The 18,450-nt window shown below is 53.3% G+C and overlaps 1 protein-coding gene across 4 annotated transcripts in view; it reads right to left on the bottom strand.

Annotated features, from left to right (window-relative positions):
• The window catches only part of LINGO1 (leucine rich repeat and Ig domain containing 1), a 515,304-nt gene that overhangs the window by 454,600 nt on the left and 42,254 nt on the right, over positions 1-18,450 (bottom strand). For all 4 annotated transcript variants that reach the window (XM_089781970.1, XM_089781969.1, XM_089781971.1 and 1 more), the window contains exon 2: positions 10,319-10,482. The gene's annotated coding sequence lies outside the window, so the exon portion shown is untranslated. The remainder of the gene's footprint in view (positions 1-10,318; positions 10,483-18,450) is intronic.

Raw genomic sequence — 18,450 nt, 5'->3', positions numbered from 1 at the left:
GACAAGTTACGTAAGCGTCTCGGTGCCTCAATTTACCCATTTGTAAAGTGGCCTTGTATAGAAAGCGAACAACAGGTATCTACCGTCCGGTTGTATTCCCCTTGGAATTCTGAAGGCTGCCATGGAGGGCGCCATCTGTTGGCCACATGGGAACCGAAGCAACAACGCTCTTGGGGCCACGCCTGTCAGACAGGCAGTGTTCGGAGGCTGAGCAGAACAAAGCAAGAGGCACGGAGAACTTCACAGACTCAAGCCTCTGGAGAATCTGCCAACTTCACAGGACCGAGGCTGAACACCCCTGCCGGATGCGTGCAACACAAACCCCTGTTTCTCCCTTCTTTCACCAGCAGGGAACCAGGGGTCTTTGATGGCCTGGATCTTCATTTGCTGGAGCCTGCTCATGAACAGCATTGCTAGGATCTGGCTAATCAGAGCACTTCATCAGCCACACCATGCTTTTCTGTGGCAGGGGCTTGCTGTGACAGTCTTTGCGGGGGCAAAGGCTTTGTCCGCAGCACTCCACCTGGCCAGAGCCACTTTGATCCGGAGGGAGATATCCTGCGAGTCTCCTCTGGCAGGAGCTAAAATGTCAGCTGAGCTGTGAGCCTGGCCCCACTCCCCCTCGCCCAGGATCAGCATTTACCAGACAGAAAACATCTCCCAGCGAATGCAGCCCTGGCAATGAAATCCCACCCCGGACACGCACACTGCAGCAGCCAGAACAAAGACGGGCCGAGGCTGTCCAATGAGACATTTCGAGAAGCCGGGAAGAGACACGCGCTGAGGAATAGACTCTCACACCATTCCTCCCAGCACAACTCTGCCCCTCGTCTTCTGCGCCTACCCCCCTATGCCACTCCTGGCCTGAGCCCCTCCCGTCCCTTGCAGGTTGATTTCTATTGTCCAGAAGAACCCAAAAGGCCACCCGAGGCAGGTTACAAATAAAGATCCTTTAAATGGGGTGTTTTCTTTTTAGCTCCAACTTAAAAATGTCTGGGGAGAACTGAAGCTCATATTCTGCTGGGGGGGGGTGTCCATTTTTTTCTTAAAATTCCCTCCCCCCCACACACACAGCTCCTCCCTCCCCATACTTTGAACTACTGCCAAAAAAAGCTGCCACATTATTTATATTTAAACAGCTCTTTGGCATTAGCTACAAAACATCCAGGATTTCCTCCCAGGGGGCAAGCACAACACAGCCCTATACAGAGCCAGGGTTAGCTAGGAGCGCCTGGGGATGCAGCCCCAGTCCAGCCCTCTATCCATTAGGCTAGACTGCCTCCCCCTACACCAAAAAGCTGGGGGCTGCCAGAGCCAGGAATCCCCTCATACCGAGCTCTGCTGTACCCTTCCCTGCTAGGAGAAGTTGGGGCTGCTGCCAGCTGGAGGCTCCTTTACAGCCACTGTGTCACCTTTCCCTAATATGAAAGGGGTTTCACACTGTCCTGTACCACCATTTCCTACTGGCCAGGTCACTACAGTGTCTTTGGGACGCAGATGCTCCAGACATGCTCCCGCTGCGGTCTGTGCACGCTAGCTGGCTTTTGTGCTGCAATCCTGCGCACGTTAGTGTTTGCATATGGATTTATTATCAGCCTCTGAAATAGAGAAAAAAAAACCTTTGCAAGCAAGTTTCTATGCTCTGCTTTGGGTTTTGAGCAAAAGAGACTGAAGATAAAAGACCTCAGCAAATCAGGGGTACATCAGAACCAATGGCTGAGAGATGCCGGCTTTGCTAGTAGAGAAATTCTCTTTCAGTTGCACGTAGGGCAACAGTGACAGCCACAGTTTAATTTGAGAGCTCTAGTCCCTAAGGACAATGCCAGGGTCTAATATGTGCAGGCTGGGTTTCCAATGTAAAGCTTCATCCCCACTGGGGAATTCAAAGGTGGTTGTGACAGCCACTGTGTTACCAAAATCACCTTCAAAGCCAGGGGCAGCAGATGCCTCCTGCCCCTGAGGAACTGGGGGGAGTATGGATTTCAGATCCACCAGGATTCTGCCTTGATGACCGGGATAGCCCCAAATCTTGTGAGTTCCAGATGCACTGGAACCTCTCTTAACACCCGCCTAAGTAACAACAGCTGTTACCATTGCAACAGGCCAAATTGTGTCTAGACGGGCATGGAGGGGTGCTCCGATTAGCTCAAGTGACCGAACCCACCCCAATCCCAGGAGAGCAAAGAGCATCTGCTGCCCTCTACTGGTGGTTCATACCGCAAGCTGGTGAGTTTGCTACTGTCCTTTAGCTCCACTTTCAAAGGCCCCAGGTTCAAACCCCAAGGCTGCGTCTACACTGGCACCCTTTTCCGGAAAAGGGATGCTAATGAGACAAGTCGGAATTGCAAATGCCGCAGAGGATTTAAATATCCCCCGCGGCATTTGCATGAACATGGCTGCCGCTTTTTTCCGGCTCAGGACTTTGCCGGAGAAAAGCGCCAGTCTAGACGGGATCTTTCGGAAAATAAAGCCTTTTCCGGAAGATCCCTTATTCCTGATTTTAAGAGGAGTTGGACTACTTCAGCCTTCGTTTGAGAATGCATTGCTAATCGGTGCCCCTTGACCTCCAGACTCACCACTCCACATGGCCCAGCCCCCCTCAGACACTCACCCCAGCCAGGATGGGCATGCGTAGGAGATCAGACACATGGGCCAAGTCAGGGAATACCCATGGGACAGCTGACCCCACCCACCACCTGTGTACGCACCACATAACGACTCCTCTAGCCACGGGGATGAAACGCTGCTTTGATTTGCAGCCGGCTCTAGGTAGCCCCTCCCCAGGCGACAGAGGGCCTCTCTGACACCCCAGCAGGCGGAGCAGCAGGGGCGTTACACCATTCTGGATAGAGTCTGTGTCAGAGTCCGGTGGCAGCTGCTTCTGCATGGCCTGCAATGCTGCCGAGCCGGGCTCTGATCGCAGCCTCCTGCACGGGTGAGTGGAGGCGAGACAGAGATCGCTGAGGAGGAGGCAGCGCCAGCGATCGGGAGCTGTTTATTTTGCACTGTGAAGCTATGTTTAAGAGGCAATTTATTTCCTGGGAGTGCTCATTAGCCCTGATTGTGCAGCGAAAACTGCAACCGAGTCCTAGCGAATGAAAGTGCCAAGTGCGTGCACACAAAAAAGGACAAAAGCCAGAAATAAATCAAAGTTGCTCCTAATTCTGGGGTCTCACATACCAGCTTTTTGCCTCTAATTAGGATTACTTCCCCACCCCTCAGCAGCCTGAAGGCTCTTCCACTTGCCCAAACTCCCATCCATTTATCTGAGGCATTTATCTGGTCCCCGTTACTCAGAGCGACACACAGTCTCTAGTGTATTCACACACACACACACAGTAAGGCAGCGCTAGTCTCACACACACACACACACACACACATACGGTAAGGCAGCGCTAGTCTCGCACACACACACACACATACGGTAAGGCAGCGTTAGTCACAGTCACACACACACACACACACGGTAAGGCAGCGTTAGTCACACACACACACACACACACGGTAAGGCAGTGCTAGTCTCTCACACACACACAGTAAGGCAGCGTCACACACACACACGGTAAGGCAGTGCTAGTCTCTCACACATACACAGTAAGGCAGCGTCACACACACACACACGGTAAGGCAGTGCTAGTCTCATACATACACACACAGAGTAAGGCGGCGTCATACACACACACACACACAGTGAGGCAGCGTTAGTCACACACACACACACACACACGGTAAGGCAGCGTTAGTCACACACACACACACACACGGTAAGGCAGCGTTAGTCACACACACACACACACACTTGGTAAGGCAGCGTTAGTCACACACACACACACACACACACGGTAAGGCAGTGCTAGTCTCACACACACCCACACACACACACACACAGAGTAAGGCAGCGTTAGTCACACACACACGGTAAGGCAGCGTTAGTCACACACACACACACGGTAAGGCAGTGCTAGTCTCACACGCACACACACACACACACACACAGAGTAAGGCAGCGTTAGTTACACACACACACGGTAAGGCAGCGTTAGTCACACACACACACGGTAAGGCAGTGCTAGTCTCACTCACACACACACACACACACACACACACACACACACACAGAGTAAGGCAGCGTTAGTTACACACACGCGCACGGTAAGGCAGCGTTAGTCACACACACACACACGGTAAGGCAGTGCTAGTCACACACACACACACACACACACACACACACACAGAGTAAGGCAGCGTTAGTTACACACACGCGCACGGTAAGGCAGCGTTAGTCACACACACACACACACACACACACACAGTAAGGCAGTGCTAGTCTCACACACACACACACACACACACAGAGTAAGGCAGCGTTAGTTACACACACACACACACACACACACACACACACACACACACACGGTAAGGCAGCGCTGGTCTGGCCATTGTAGGCTCCCAGTCACAGGGACGCTGATGGAGCTGAACCCTGCTTTGCCCTCAGGCTCGGGGACATCTCGTCCCCACTCCTGTATGTGTAGAGATGGGCTCGCACCAAAAGCCCAGATGCAGACACCCCTTTGGGGGACATTTTGACCCAGCCCCAAACTCTGGGGCTCGGTCCCTCACCTGCAGTCCCTGAGGAAGGCACAATACCTCACCGACAGGACAATGATCAAGGTGCATGATAAGCCACCTCCCCAGATGGGTCCTTTTCCCTTCCTGGCTCTCTCCAGTCCCTTTGTCAGATCTTGCCTCATTAAATCTTTTCCTTTCTCTGTCATTTATCTGAAGTTTTCTTCCCTCCCCCCACATCCTTATCCCGCCTTTTTACCTTCCCCTCCCTCAGCCCAGTCCACCTCAGAGCAACCGGCGCCCGGCTGGACAGACACCCCCTGAGGAAGAGGCCACCTTGAACTCCGGGAGGAGGCTGGCATCCAGCTGCCATTCAGGGCAGCTAATGGGAAGGATTCCAGTTGAGCGGGCACTGTGATTTAGCAGTTAATAAATGTTAAAAGCAGGTCTATAAATCACACGCCCAGGAAGTGACCTGCACGGGGCTCAGTGAGTTAGCGGAGGGTTTAATTTAGAAGTCAGTTGGCCGGAAGGTGCAATGCAGAAGAGCCAGACGATAGTTGGAAAAGCAGTGCTGCTGCAGAGACGGGGGAAGAGGAGGTGGTGGTGGTGGTGGCTGGGGAGGGCCAAGCCTGGAAAAGTGGAGATCCTCCCGGCCGTCTGCAGACAGACAACGCTGGGAAACGCCAGGCTCAGGGGGATGCTTAGATCACCCCCACTCTCGACAGCTGCCAATCTCCCTCAGGCAGACCAGGCCTGGGGTGGTGTCATCTCCCCCGTCTGGGCATGCAAGCTGGGTTTGCTGGGGAAAGCACTGACGAGCCCCTACCATCTACCCCCTGACAGCCACCACCAGCCCAGAACAGCTGATGGCAAGTCATGCTGGGAGAGAGGAGCAGCAGCAGAGCCAAGACCCCGTCCCTCCCAAAACTTCACATGCCTGGGCAGCTTCACAATCCCCATCAGTCTTCAGCATCTTCTGTGCCCTGGAGCCTGGCCCCCCCACGTCAGCCCCCGCCCTCTGTTTTCCCGTCATCCTGGGGAGCGTCCAATTCCTTTCCATCTCTGCTCCTCTCCCCAGCAGAGAGCCCCTGGGAGCCGCCTGACCTCTCATGCTCTGAGTTCACCAAAGCGGCTCCCTTTAAGCAGGGAACTGGCTTGGAGGCCCGGGATACCCCCCAGCAGGGCAGCTGGAGCAAGGATCCCTTTTAATCTGCTTACTCGCACCGGGCAGCCCATGCTAGCAGCACTGTTAGGCTTAATGTTTTCCTTTGGAGGGAGATTTCGGAAGAGACCAAGCCTGGTCAAAAAGAGACAGTTCTCAGCTCCTCTGGATAAAGCTTCCTGCTACTTGGATTTCCAGAACAACCCCGGCCCCCTTCCCCTGGCAGGAGCCCTATTGCCTCGGTACCTTTGGTGGCAAGGCAGCAGGCTGCTTCCAGCCTTGCCTTTTGCCTAGTGCTGGCAGGGGCTGCGGCGGGGAAATGCCATCTCATTAGTCTCTCCCCATCTTTGCAGGAGAGGGGGGCTGCTTGCTGGCCGGCTTGCGGGTGACTCTCATGAGTTGGGCACAGGCAGGAGAGGAAGGCTAGCTGAGGGCTGGTCCCAGCTCTGCGCCTGGCCTGCTGAGTGAGGTGGGCAAGTCATTTCACCTCACAGGGCCTCTGCTTCCCAGCCTGTCCAGGACGGTCTCTCACTCCGTGCTGGGACAGCACCGTGCATGGCACCACAAGCCACACAGCAAATAGCAACCCTGCCTCTGCACCGTCTCCTAAAGCGAGCTGTCTTCCTCCCCCCCGGCTGCGCATACAAAGGTACCATGCACCTCCACTGAAACTAGCCAGCCTGTGAGCTTCCTCCCTGGCTTGCCTGGTGCCAAGGAGTGCCCCTTCTCTCGGGGCTCGGAGCACATGCGTCCACAAAGGCGCCTCCGAGCTCTGTGCCAGGGTAGAACAACCCCACGTCTTGTCCTTTTCCTGTAGGGCACCACAGTGCGGGCCTGCGAGAAAACCTCCCATCGCTACCGTAAGCCTTAAGCCAAAGCTTACTTCAGCTAACGCGAGGGAGCGTGGGCTACTGGACCTGGCGAAGGGGCTCGTGGGCAGAGTATTACTGCATTCGGTTAGCGACCCTCCCCAACACGGACAGCAATCCTGTGCCTAGTGTGTACGCGCTGGCTAGCAGGAAGGGAGAAGCTTTGTACCTTGCAGAGATTTTAGTCCCCGGCCCCCATTTTCCCACTGCCCAGATCACAAAGCACCTTTCCCCAAGCCGCACTCTCTGCCTGGCAGTCACTCGGTATTTGCCTTCACACAGAAAATCAAAGGTGCAGTTTGTGTACACAAACGCGTTCGGATCCCTCTGTGCAGGGCTGGGCATGGAGATGTGTAACGAGAATACCCAGACTCAGGGTTGGCCTTGCGACCGGAGGCTTTGGAAGGCCTGTAATACCCCCTGCTTCACCCCCACCCGGACTACGAGGGGGCAGGTGCATCCTTCCCGGGGCAGATCCTCCCACGCGTGGCACCACAGGAAGGCACACAAGGCCCGGCTGGGACACGTGGGGCAGGCCATTGCTGGAGACGGAGCGAGGGTGTGCGCCAAGCTAGCGATCCCCTGGGCACACACGCAGGCACTGCTGCCTGCAGCTTTCCTCCCCCTCAGCCTCGCGGGGCCTGTTTCTCCACTGCCTTGCCGCTGGTGTCATCACTTCCTCCGGGGCAGAGCTTCTGCGCAGCCCGTCTGGTGGATTCTCTGCTGCTTTGTACTGTTGCACGCGATGGCGCACCGGAGGACTGTGCCCTCAGCCAGAAGGCAGCCACCTCAGACTCCTGAGGACACCGGACCCAGAGTAGCTCCCCTTCCGGCGCCCCCTGCATGAGTACACACAGCCCAACATCACACCAAGCCTGCTCAGCAGCACCCAGCAACTGGGTGCATCTGCACCGCCTGCCCTCCAACCGAGCAGCGGCTATCAATGCACTGGGCACCTCTTCGCTCAGGATAAACCCTAGGGAAGGAGGCAGCACGCACATGAGTTAGCAAGCTGAGTTAGAAGGCTCCAATGTGCTATAGCGGGAGGGGAACCTAAGGCCCAAGGGCCGGATGCAGCCTTTGGCTTGCCTGAATCCAGGCCCCGAAGCTCAGGGCTCCCCCCCAACAGTAGGGAGCCCATGGTGGTGCTCCAGCCCCCCTGCCACCCTACTTCAGGAATGGAGCACACAAAATTTACTAGCCTGGACCCCCTAGGCTCTGATGTGTAGGGGACATGTGGAGTCATGTCAGGGAGGGCTTGTTTTTCTTTTTGTCCTTCTCACATGTGTGTGGCTCCCGATTTTCCTGTGGGTCAGCCCTTTAGGTTGACATCCTGCTACGGGTTAGGGTGGCGGGGGAGGAATAGTCTTCAACGCAGCCTGCTAAGCAATGTAAACTGTCCGGTCTTCTGCAGGATTTCGCCCTGAGTTAAGAGCACCCCTTTTTCCTAGTGATGATAAGGCATCAGCACCCCAAAAGTGTGTCCGTGCACCCCCTCTAAAATCTACGCAGTGCAGAGGGCAGATGGGAGAAGTGTGCATGTGTGTGTCTGTCTGTCTGTCACTCCCAGACAGATAGGGTTGCCAGGTGTCTGATTTTCACCCAGACTGTCTGTTATTTCAGTACCCCGTTCACTATTTCTTGTTTCCCTCAGATGGAAGCCCAGCAGGGATAATTTTCCCATACCACGTGTGGCGGGGGCTGGGGAGTGAGGAGCATAGGGCCATTTAAAAGCGCAGCACTTTTTTTTTTTTTTTTTGCTTAATAACTTTGGTCTTCCCACTTTTTTTTTTCCCCCCTCAACGGAATTTTTTCCCTCTTGGGGGTGGGGAGGGGGGTGTTCAGTAGTTTTTGTTAAACCATCTGGCAACCCTACAGACACAGGAGCTCACAGGAGCACCCTGGGCTCTCGTGATGGGGCATACATATAACCCTGTGCTCGGAGAAGAACCCTGCTAACCTCCGGACAATGCCATAGTGATACTCTGCAGCTACTCCCCTGCACTGACCCCCTGGCTGCCTCCGGCTGAACAGCTCTTCCTCGCCCCTCAAGGCCTCTGCTGGGGAAAAGAAGGCTGGGCCCATTCTGGGAACTCTCAGGGGCTTTATTGAGACAAATTACAGAAAATTATATGGAAAGCATATCAGTGGAGCTGAACCAATCACAACAATTCAGCTCCCCCAGCCTCATTAGGATCTAATGAGGAGGGAGATTGCCCTGCTGGAAGCACAAAGAGGGAGGCAGGAACATTTGAGTCCAAGTGGCTTATACTTCATTTTGTCCCAACCCAGCTGTCGCTTATTGCAAACCCTTTCTGTGCCGCCACGGCCGCTTGCAGGAGACCGGGGGAGGGGGCAGGCCTTCCTCCTTTAAGATCCTGACCGAATCCGAGGCCCATCAAAGACACACAATGTGTGCAGTATTACCTGCTCTAGAGATTTATCCATAGGGACAGGAGGGCACAGTCAGACGGTGACCTTCACATGCCTGGTTTTAGAGCTATTCGAGGGGGCTGGCCTGGTTCATCGTCACAAGGCTGCTCAACCCCATTTCTTATGGGGAGGCAGCGTGGCCTAGCAGACACGGCACTGGTGCAGGAGTCAGAAGAGCTGCGTTTCTGCCTTTGCCACTCCACCGCTGGGCGATCATGGGCAAGTAACCTCCCCTACCGGTGTCGGTTTGAAAGGTGCCACCACTAATGTTAGGGAAGGGCTAATCCTGGGGTTTTCGTTTGTGCCTGTTTTCTGGAGCTGTATCAATGTCAACTTATTGCATTATGCACAATAGCCCAAGGCTATGACACTGTGTTAAAAAGCTTCACACTTCAGCACTTCTCCCCCTGTACCCATTTGCCCCTCCACCTTTCATCTGTCTAGCTTGTTTTGAGGCAGGAACTCTCTCTTACTAGGTGCATGTGTAACCACCCCCAGGCAGATTTGAACCTGGGACCTCAGTGTAGGAACCTCTACAGCTCAAGCTATACAGCCAGCTGGCTCTCCCCTTAGGCTGTAGAGCTCACTTGTTCTTATTTCTTGCTGTAAGTGGTCTAAGTGCCACTCCATGGGACAGTGAACCACACCCACTAGGTTACCTATGTGTGGGCTACCTATGTACAGCACCTAGCACGAGACACACCAATCTCAGTGCCCCCAGAACAAAAAATCCTCCTCGGGTTTCTCACAGGAGGGAACCTAAGCATTCTAGTTTGGGTTCACCACACTGGTCTGTCAGCACAGCCAGGCTGTTCCCTTGCCCCCTCCCCATGATTCTGCACCATTTTATGACCACCAAAGGGTACTCTAAAAGGTGCACACACATAAGCAGTATCTTGGACTTTACAGATGGAGCAGGTGAGTTAAAATGTGGCCTCAGCTCTGACTCTATCCCTTCAAAAAGCAGTGCAGAGAGGGAATTCCTGTACTGCTGGTAGAAGATTTCAACTACATATACACATCACCCATGTATACACATCCTACTCCCATCCACAACCCCCTGCAAGTCTTGGACAGTGCAGACGCCAACCAACATGTCATGCAGCAACAGGCACACATGCCAGACCTTGCCACCATCTGTCACTGAAGTGCAAGGAATCACACCCTTGCCTGCACAAGCCAAGGGACGGGACATGATACAATGCAACCAAGAAGCAAAGGGCCTTCAGATGAGGAACAACAAGGAGGCTGCTTGCTAAGGAAAGAGAATGAATATTAGTCTTACCTTGGGGGAGCCCCAAGACCCTGGGAGGGGCTACAGGAGGCCTTTTCCCAGTAGTGAGCTCCTCTCAGCAAGGTCCTCTACAAGGGCTGAGGTCCTGAAGAAGAGAGAAAGCTTCTGGGCTCTCCAGATGCTGAGAACAGCTCATGGCCCTCAGGCGCAGCAGGCTGAAGTAGAAAAGGAGACAGAAATTAGAAGCATGATGCTGGACAAATGTGACTGTCTCCCCAGCTCAGGTCTCACTGACACTCACTCTCCTGCTTTCCAGAAGAACGCCTTCCCCTCTAGGCACCCTGGCATGCATCTGTGCTCTTCCCAGCCTGCAAGCTCCCATAAACAGATTGTGACAGGGCATCTGCCCCACACTGGCCTAAGAAGGGGACAGGGCTGAGGCTGTGGAGCCAGGGCTGGGGCTGAGGCCAGTTATGGCCCAGCTGAGGGCTGTATAAAAAGGCTCCTGGAAGGGAAGAAAATCTAAGTCTCAGAGCTGGGGAGCAGGAGGGATCTAGCTGCTAGGGAAGCTGGGGGCTTCCTGACACAGAGCAGGGCTGGGGAGCTCTGGCCAGAGAAACTCCCGGGCTGAGGCCTGGTTCTCAAGGCCTGAGGATAGTAGGGCTGTACGAGCAGGGTTGCCAGATGGTTGAAACAAAAATGCTGAACACCTGCCCTCCATCCTCCAAAAAAAAAAAAAAAAAACCCACACTGGGAAAAAATTCTATTGAAGGAAAAAAAAAGGGGGGAAGACAAAAAAAAGGACTCAAAGACTTATTAAACAAAAAAAAAAATAATAATAAAACAGCATGTCCCCTTTAAGAGTGAGTGCAGGGATAGGAACAGGGGAGCAGTTGAGCACTAAGACCCAGGGGAGTCATTGCTTCCCCTTGGTCTTTTTGCTGGCAGCCATTTTGTGGGGGGCTAGGGGTGTTGGGGACTGGGGGGCTGGGCACTGAGTGTTTGTAGGGTTGCCAAGTGCCCAGCCTTTTCGCCTCCTGGCCGGGGAAAAAAATCAGAAAATACCAGAAATCTTAGGTGTCTGGTATTTTCTGAATTTTTTTTACCGGACAGGAGGTGAAAATACCGGACACCTGGTAACCCTATGTAGGAGGGGCAGCAGCTCCACACCACTGGCTGATGCTGAGTGGCCATTTCAGATGGCAGTGTGCCCCTGAGGCAGGGGCTACATGACGACTGGCAGTGGGTCGCTGAGGCAAGGTGGGCAGAGGGAGTTGGGGATTCACTGAAGTCCTGCTAAGAAACTTGTCTGTGAGGGGAGTCAAGACGGATGTTCTTACTAGAGCAGATGGTCTCTTAGCTTCAATTCCCCACAGACATTGTGGTCTGACTCTAGAGGCTGGGGGTGGGGAGCTGCCAAAACAGCCAGCCAATCAGAACAAGCAAAAAATAGATCCTTGTGGCACAGCAATACGTCAGGATGTTGGCACCCAGAGTGACCATCCTGCTTGTCTGCCCTAGGAGGGGCCGGGAGAGCAGCCAGGCTGGATTTGTGAAGAACACTAACCCATTAACACTGCCAGACGTGTTCTGGGAAAGGCAGCCTGAGGTACCTCTTTGGGTTTAATGGCCCAGGCATTAAAAACAAACACAGTCCAACCCCTGGGCAGGGAGATTAACTACCTCCTCCTTCAAAGATGCTGTCGACAAGCTCTGGCAGGCAGGGACGATAAGGACATTACACAGTGGCTGTTTGATGGCCTATCTGCACTCAACTGGAGGTCCCAGCCGGTTCCTTGTGGACACGCAGTTGCATCACAGAAACTGCACTGTAGCCGCAAGCTCCTTCCATCATTTCATCCAAATCATTTACAGAGAATTTGGCTGGTGACATTAAGTAGCCCAAGTTTTGTTTGTTTGCTCTGGCAGCTGCAGAGCAAGAGAGGAACTGCCCTTATCCGGCACTCGAAAGGAGCAACCTTCAGTGCTGAGCCGTTTTGTTAATTTGCTTTTTTTAAAGCACCCAACTCCCGCACTCGTGCGATGAGAAGACAGTTTAGCTTGTGTTTAAAAAGACAAGTTTCTAACCCTCATGCTGAGCAGAAAAGCCAGAGAACACGAACCAATGCACCTCGGAGGCTCAGAAATTAGAAAGCAAAGAAGAACCACCCAGATTATTTTTTAAATCTCATGATTTTTAAGCCAATCTTATAGTTTTGGTGGGCGGGGTTTAACGCACGGTTTTTGAATGCCTGGAGCTGACACTACCGAATCCTCTTCAGATTTGTTACTATCAAGTCCCATCTCTGCTGTCAGGGACTCCAGAGAAACCGTCACAAATGGAGCCCTGGCAGGACCAAGAAAGAGGCCAAATTCAAGGTCTTGTCTAGGCAGTAGAATAATGTGCTTCATTATGTGTGAGAGGCGGAGGGGTATTTCTAAAGCATGCTAACGTGTTACATAGGAGTTGGCCTGTATGGACCTTGCTAGTATGCTCTAAAGGTTCTGTAGTGTCTTTTAACATAATACTGTTTGAAATAGCACTACATTAAAGCACACCAGCAGGATCTACACCAATCAATTAATATGCAATGTGCAACATATTTGTGCATATCGGAAATACCCCACCCAAATGCCCCGTAGGTCATGATACTCCACTGTATGGACAAACCCCAAGAAGACATGAATTCTAAGCAGAATCCTCACCTCTCAGCAGAGCCCTTCCACCTGCAAGATGGTTGGAGGAACTGCCCTTGTCTTGGTGGCACAGTTAGAAGCTTATCTTGGCATCAACCCAGCACCTTTCATTGTCACAAACTGCATCCATTTCGTTTTAAAAAATTACCAGTGCAGGCAGTCTTAAACAGATGCAAAGATTAGCAGCCTAGGAGCTAAAGAGCCGTGACTACGACAATGCATTAGCCAGGAGCTGGCTAACCCCAACAAGCAGCAGAGAGATGAAAATGGCAGTTTCGCACTTAGTTACCAAGGGATCAGCATAGCGACCTTGCTCGTTTATAGCACTAGGCTCCTGAGATCTCACATTCTACCAAAAAAGCTCAGCTCTGGAAAAGCAACAAATAACAAGGCTCAACATGACCACATTCACAAGGTCTCAGACCTCCTGACTGACCTGATTTGCAAATGAAGAACACAGTGTAATGGCAACAAAGTCTAGAATTATGAGGTATCAGGGCAACACAGAATGATCATGCTTCAGAGCCAGGGGTTTATTGCCTGCCTGGGAAGGAGAATGGCCACCCAATAATGAGGCCTAAGTTTTCTGAAGCCACCAGAATTGTCTATAGAGGCATCCAAGGCTGGGAAAATCGGGGGAAGGGGAAATTCCAAAGTGCTAGAGTCATCATAGGGAGATGCTTGCTTGTGGACTTTTAGCTAAAACTCCAAGGACCGAGGGCCTGGAGATCCAGAAAGCATCAGCCTGCAACCATCTGTCCTGTAAGAGTAAGGGGCAGGCAGAGCAAATTCACTGACCGTTCCAAAGTTGGGGTAAACTCATGCAGCCAGCCATCTCCAGCCCTCTACTAAGGTAGATACAAACCCATATGGGAGGGTGTTGTCTCTCAGTGGGTGAGGTAACACTCTTCCAATTAGGTGCTTCCTCCTACGCCATGTGCATCCGCTGCCCCCAAGTCACCAACCCAGCCTGGCTAGACACTGCAGAAGCTCCCATCCAGTGAGGTGCTCTGCAGAGGCGCATTACATGCATGTATAGGTCCCTCTCACACCCAAAATGAGAGCAGAGGACTGTGGGGACCTACAGCCCCACTTTGTAAAACAGACCCTCCCACCCAAGACGCGGAATTTCGCCAGAGAACAAACCTGTCTTTTGTTGCCTACTCAAGATGAAGGATTTCCTGGGATACCTGGAAAAAGAGGGTATGTCTACACTACCACCCTAGTTCGAACTAGGGTGGTAGTGTAGACATACCCTGAGGGTATGTCTACACTACAAAGTTAGTTCGAACTATCGGACGTAAGTTCGAACTAACTTTCATAGGCGCTACACTAGCACTCCGTTAGTTCGAATTTAATTCGAACTAGGGGAGCGCTTAGTTCGAACTAGGAAAACCTCATTTTACGAGGATTAAGCCTAGTTCGAACTAGCTAGTTCGAATTAAGGGGTGTGTAGTCCCTTAATTCGAACTAGTGGGAGGCTAGCCCTCCCCAGGTTTCCCTGGTGGCCACTCTGGCCAACACCAGGGAAACTCGTCTGCCCCCCTCCCAGCCCCGGACCCCTTAAAGGGGCACGGGCTGGCTATGGTGCCCGTGCCAGGTGCAAGCCTGCCAGCACCCAGCCAGCAGACCCTGCACCTGGCACGGATCGAGCCACCCACCCGATGCCCCCCAGTCCTCCCCTTCTTCCCGGGACCAGGCTGGCAGCTCCTGGGAGCTTGCCCAGGACCGCAAGAGGTGGGCACCCGCCTGGGCTAGTGCAGACATTGTGGACCTCGTCGACGATCTCCGCACTAGGCACAGGAAAGTGGCCGGCTAGGGCAGGAGAGCTGCCAGCCTGGCCACCCAGGAGCAGGTGTGCAAGAGAATCAAGGGGGTCCACTGAGACCCCCGACCCTGAGCTTACAATGGCCGTACTGGGTCAGACCAAAGGTCCATCTAGCCCAGTAGCCTGTCTGCCGACAGCGGCCAACACTAGGGACCCTGGAGGGGATGGACCGAAGACAGTGACCAAGCCATTTGTCTCGTGCCATCCCTCTCCAGCCTTCCACAAACCTTGGGCAGGGACACCACTCCTACCCCCTGGCTAATACCACTCCATGGACCCAACCTCCATCATTTGATCTCACTTTCCTGTAAACTCTGTTCTAGTTCTAGCCTTCACAGCCTCCTGAAACAAGGAGTTCCACAGGTTGACTCTTTGCTTTGTGAAGAACAACTTTCTGTTACTAGTTTGAAGCCCGCTACCCATTCCTTTCCTTTGGTGTCCTGTAGTCCTTCTTTATGGGAACTAATGAAGAACTTTTCTGTATGCACCCTCTCCACCCAACTCCTGCTTTTAGAGACCTCTATCCTGTCCCCCCTCTGTCTCCTCTTTTCTAAGCTGAAAAGTCCCAGTCTCTTTAGCCTCTCTTCATATGGGACCTGTTCCCAACCCCTGATCATTTTAGTTGCCCTCCCCTCTCCCAGCCTCTCTCTTCCCCTCTCCCACCTCCTTTTCCCAGTCTCCCCCAGTTTTGTCCAATAAAGACAGATTGCATTTTGGAAGACACATTATCTTTATTTTGTACATCAAGAAGAGGGGCTTGGGAGGGGTAAGTGGAAGGAGGTGAGGGAGGAATGGGGTACGAGCCCCCGATGGGGAGGACTGGGCTGGCTCTGCGGGCTTCTGGGGGTGGAAGCTCTCCTGCAGCCCCCCAATTGCCCCCTCTCCCCAGACGGCAGCCTGCGGCAAGTGCAGCCGGGCTGATGGCCGAGTGCTGTGATGTGCCCCGTGTGGGTACTCCGGGCACTTCAAGCCAGGACTGCTTTGCAAGCGGGGCACCCCTGAGAACTGTCGGTCCGGGGTGGAGGTCGGGTCCCTTTAAGCACAGCCCTCGGCTAGCCTGAGACAGCATCTCCACGCTCTAAGTCCTCCTCTGATGCCCTGCCAGCACTGCTTCCGGCCATCCTTAAGCCCAGTTCAGGGTCCACTTAATGTGGACATGCTAGTTCGAATTAGCAAAACGCTAATTCAAACTAGTTTTTTAGTCTGGATCCGTTAGTTCGAATTAGCTTAGTTCGAATTAACGTTGTAGTGTAGACATACCCAGAGCTACTAAAGAGCCCACAGATCTCAGACTCTCCCTCCCGTACGTCCTCCCTAGAGCCGTAACAAGGGCAGGGCAGGTGGGGCGCTCACCCCAGGCGCATCATAATCAGGGGCACAAAGATACAATAAGCTGCAAAAGTAAAGGGTCCGACGTGCTAACCCAAGGAGAGGGGGTGCATAATTAATATTTTGCCCCAGGCACGAAAATACCTAGTTACAGCGCTGGTCCTCCCTCCAGATGTGAAAGCAGATGGGGGCTGGGCTGCCCTTTGAACTCCAGCCAGCCCTGGAGCGTTACCCCTTTTGGGGTACAGCCACAGCTTCTCACAGGAACGGCTGTTTTCTAGTCCACAGTGACGTGTGCAAGCTCCTCCGTTAGTCACATTCACCCCCACCGGACCACCTCAGAACTGTTTCACTGTCGGTCGGTGGCCCTCAGCCAGGAGATGGCGATCTACTGCTAGGTCCTGGAGCCTCTGACAGACGTTCCTGACTGGTGGCTGAGAGGCCACCCCTCCCACCCATAGGGCTGCTCCATGCACAGGGTGGGGAGCAGAATGTCCCCCTCTTGCTCCCTCTCTGCCCCATCTCCACAGGGGTGGGAGGGCATGACCAAGCTTTTTAAAGGGGCAAAGCGATTCTCTGTCACCCACACACTGGGCGTGTCTCTGTCCTTCACGCTCCCCTCCCGAGTCCTGAGCCAACGCGTTCCCGTGGAGTTCTTGTTGCTACTTTTACTTCTTTCAAAGTGTGTAGTTTTAGACTTCTGACTGGTCTGTGTATTTCATAATTTTGATTTCTCTGTTATGCTTAAATGTAATTCTTTGAGCAGTGAGTTCTAAACCGCCTAACTTGTTGTGGCTGGAGTTATTATCCCTATGATGATTTTTTTAAATGTATCACTGGTTTTGTTTTTAATGGTGCCCATTCCCTCCATTTTGGCACATATGATAAAATTCATTCTCTCTCATTTTTTTTCCTCCATGTGCGGCGTCTTCTGGAATCTCCTAGAGACTCCTGCAGCCAAAATGGGGACAGCAGCTGCTAACAGTCCAGCAGTGCAGTGGGACTAAGGCAGATTGCCCCCAACCCTGGTTCTGCGCTGCCACTGGAAACAGCTGGCACATCCCTGTGGCCCCTGGGAGAGGCGGGGCAGGGAGTCACCACACTCTGCTCTTGCCTGCAGGCCCTGGCTCCACAGCTCCGGGATCCCTGTGGCCCCAGCCGAGAAGGGGAGGTGTGGGGCGGTGCCTGTGGGTGGAGGGCAGCATGCAGAGCCACCTGCCCCTCCCTCCCAGGAGCTGCTGCTGGACATGCTGGCCACTTTGGGGAGAGGCACAGGGTCAGGGCAAGGGGAACCTGCCTTAGCCCCACTGCATCACCACCTGGGAACCACCTGGGGTAAGTGGTGCACAGCCAGAGCCTGTATTCTGAACCTCTGAACCCCCTCCTGCACCTCAACCCACTGCCCCAGCCCTGAGGCCCGCCTGAACCCCTACCAGCACCTCAACTCCCGGCCCAGACTCAGCTCAGAGCCCCCCACACACTCCGAACCCCTTGGCCCAGAGCCTGCACCCCAAGCCCCTGCCTGATGGAAACGAGCGAGGATGGGGGAGGGAAGGGGCATGAGGTGAGCAGGATGGGGCTTCGGGGGAGGGGCAGGTCAAAGGTGCTCGGGTTTGTAGTAAACCCTGGAGTGCATTTCAATTCAAAAAGTGGTCTTGTGCTTAAAAAGGCTGGAGACCAGTGCCGTGGGCTCACGTCACAGATCTACTGAGGCGGCAAACTCCCCGGAGGCTGCAGCCATCTCCTTTCTCAGGGCTTGAACAGCTCTGAGCAGTTGGTGTTTAACAAATTAATAATAAATAGCTTGCCCTTAGAAAAATACAATCTCTCCCTCAGACACAGGGCAGCCTCTCCCAATTACGACAAAGGGCACTGCTGAGACCTGGCCACGTGAACAGTGTTTAGTTGTGGTCACCTTTTAATGGGAAGGATGTGATCCTAGAAAGGAGTCAGCCAAGCGTCTCATAGCTTAGGCTGCGTCTATGGCAGAGGGGAGAGATTGATCCAGGCATGTGAAAGCGGTGTCTATTTATGTAGGTATTTTGTAGCAGGTGTGCACAACCTCTCACAACGTATGTCCCAGGCCTGGAATCCTCGCACAAATTGCCAATTACGCTCAGCCTCTTGGTTTCACAAAATATTCAGTGCAGAGACTTGCAAATATTTGCAAAGGATTCTCCCAAATCTCTAGACCTGTGATCCAGTTGCTGCAATTATATTTGCTGAACATGGGCCTTGCACAAAGCTGCAAATGAAGAGCAAAGAATACGAATCCGTTCTACACAAGAACAGGGACCTGCCGCCAGGAGAATTATTGTGCGAAGAAGAG

The sequence above is a fragment of the Pelodiscus sinensis genome, chromosome 14 (genome assembly GCF_052426305.1).
Source record: "Pelodiscus sinensis isolate ZL-2025 chromosome 14, ASM5242630v1, whole genome shotgun sequence".
Classification (NCBI taxonomy): domain Eukaryota; kingdom Metazoa; phylum Chordata; order Testudines; family Trionychidae; genus Pelodiscus; species Pelodiscus sinensis.
Note: the sequence above shows the minus strand (reverse complement) of the source record. Positions and strands in the feature narration are given on the sequence as shown.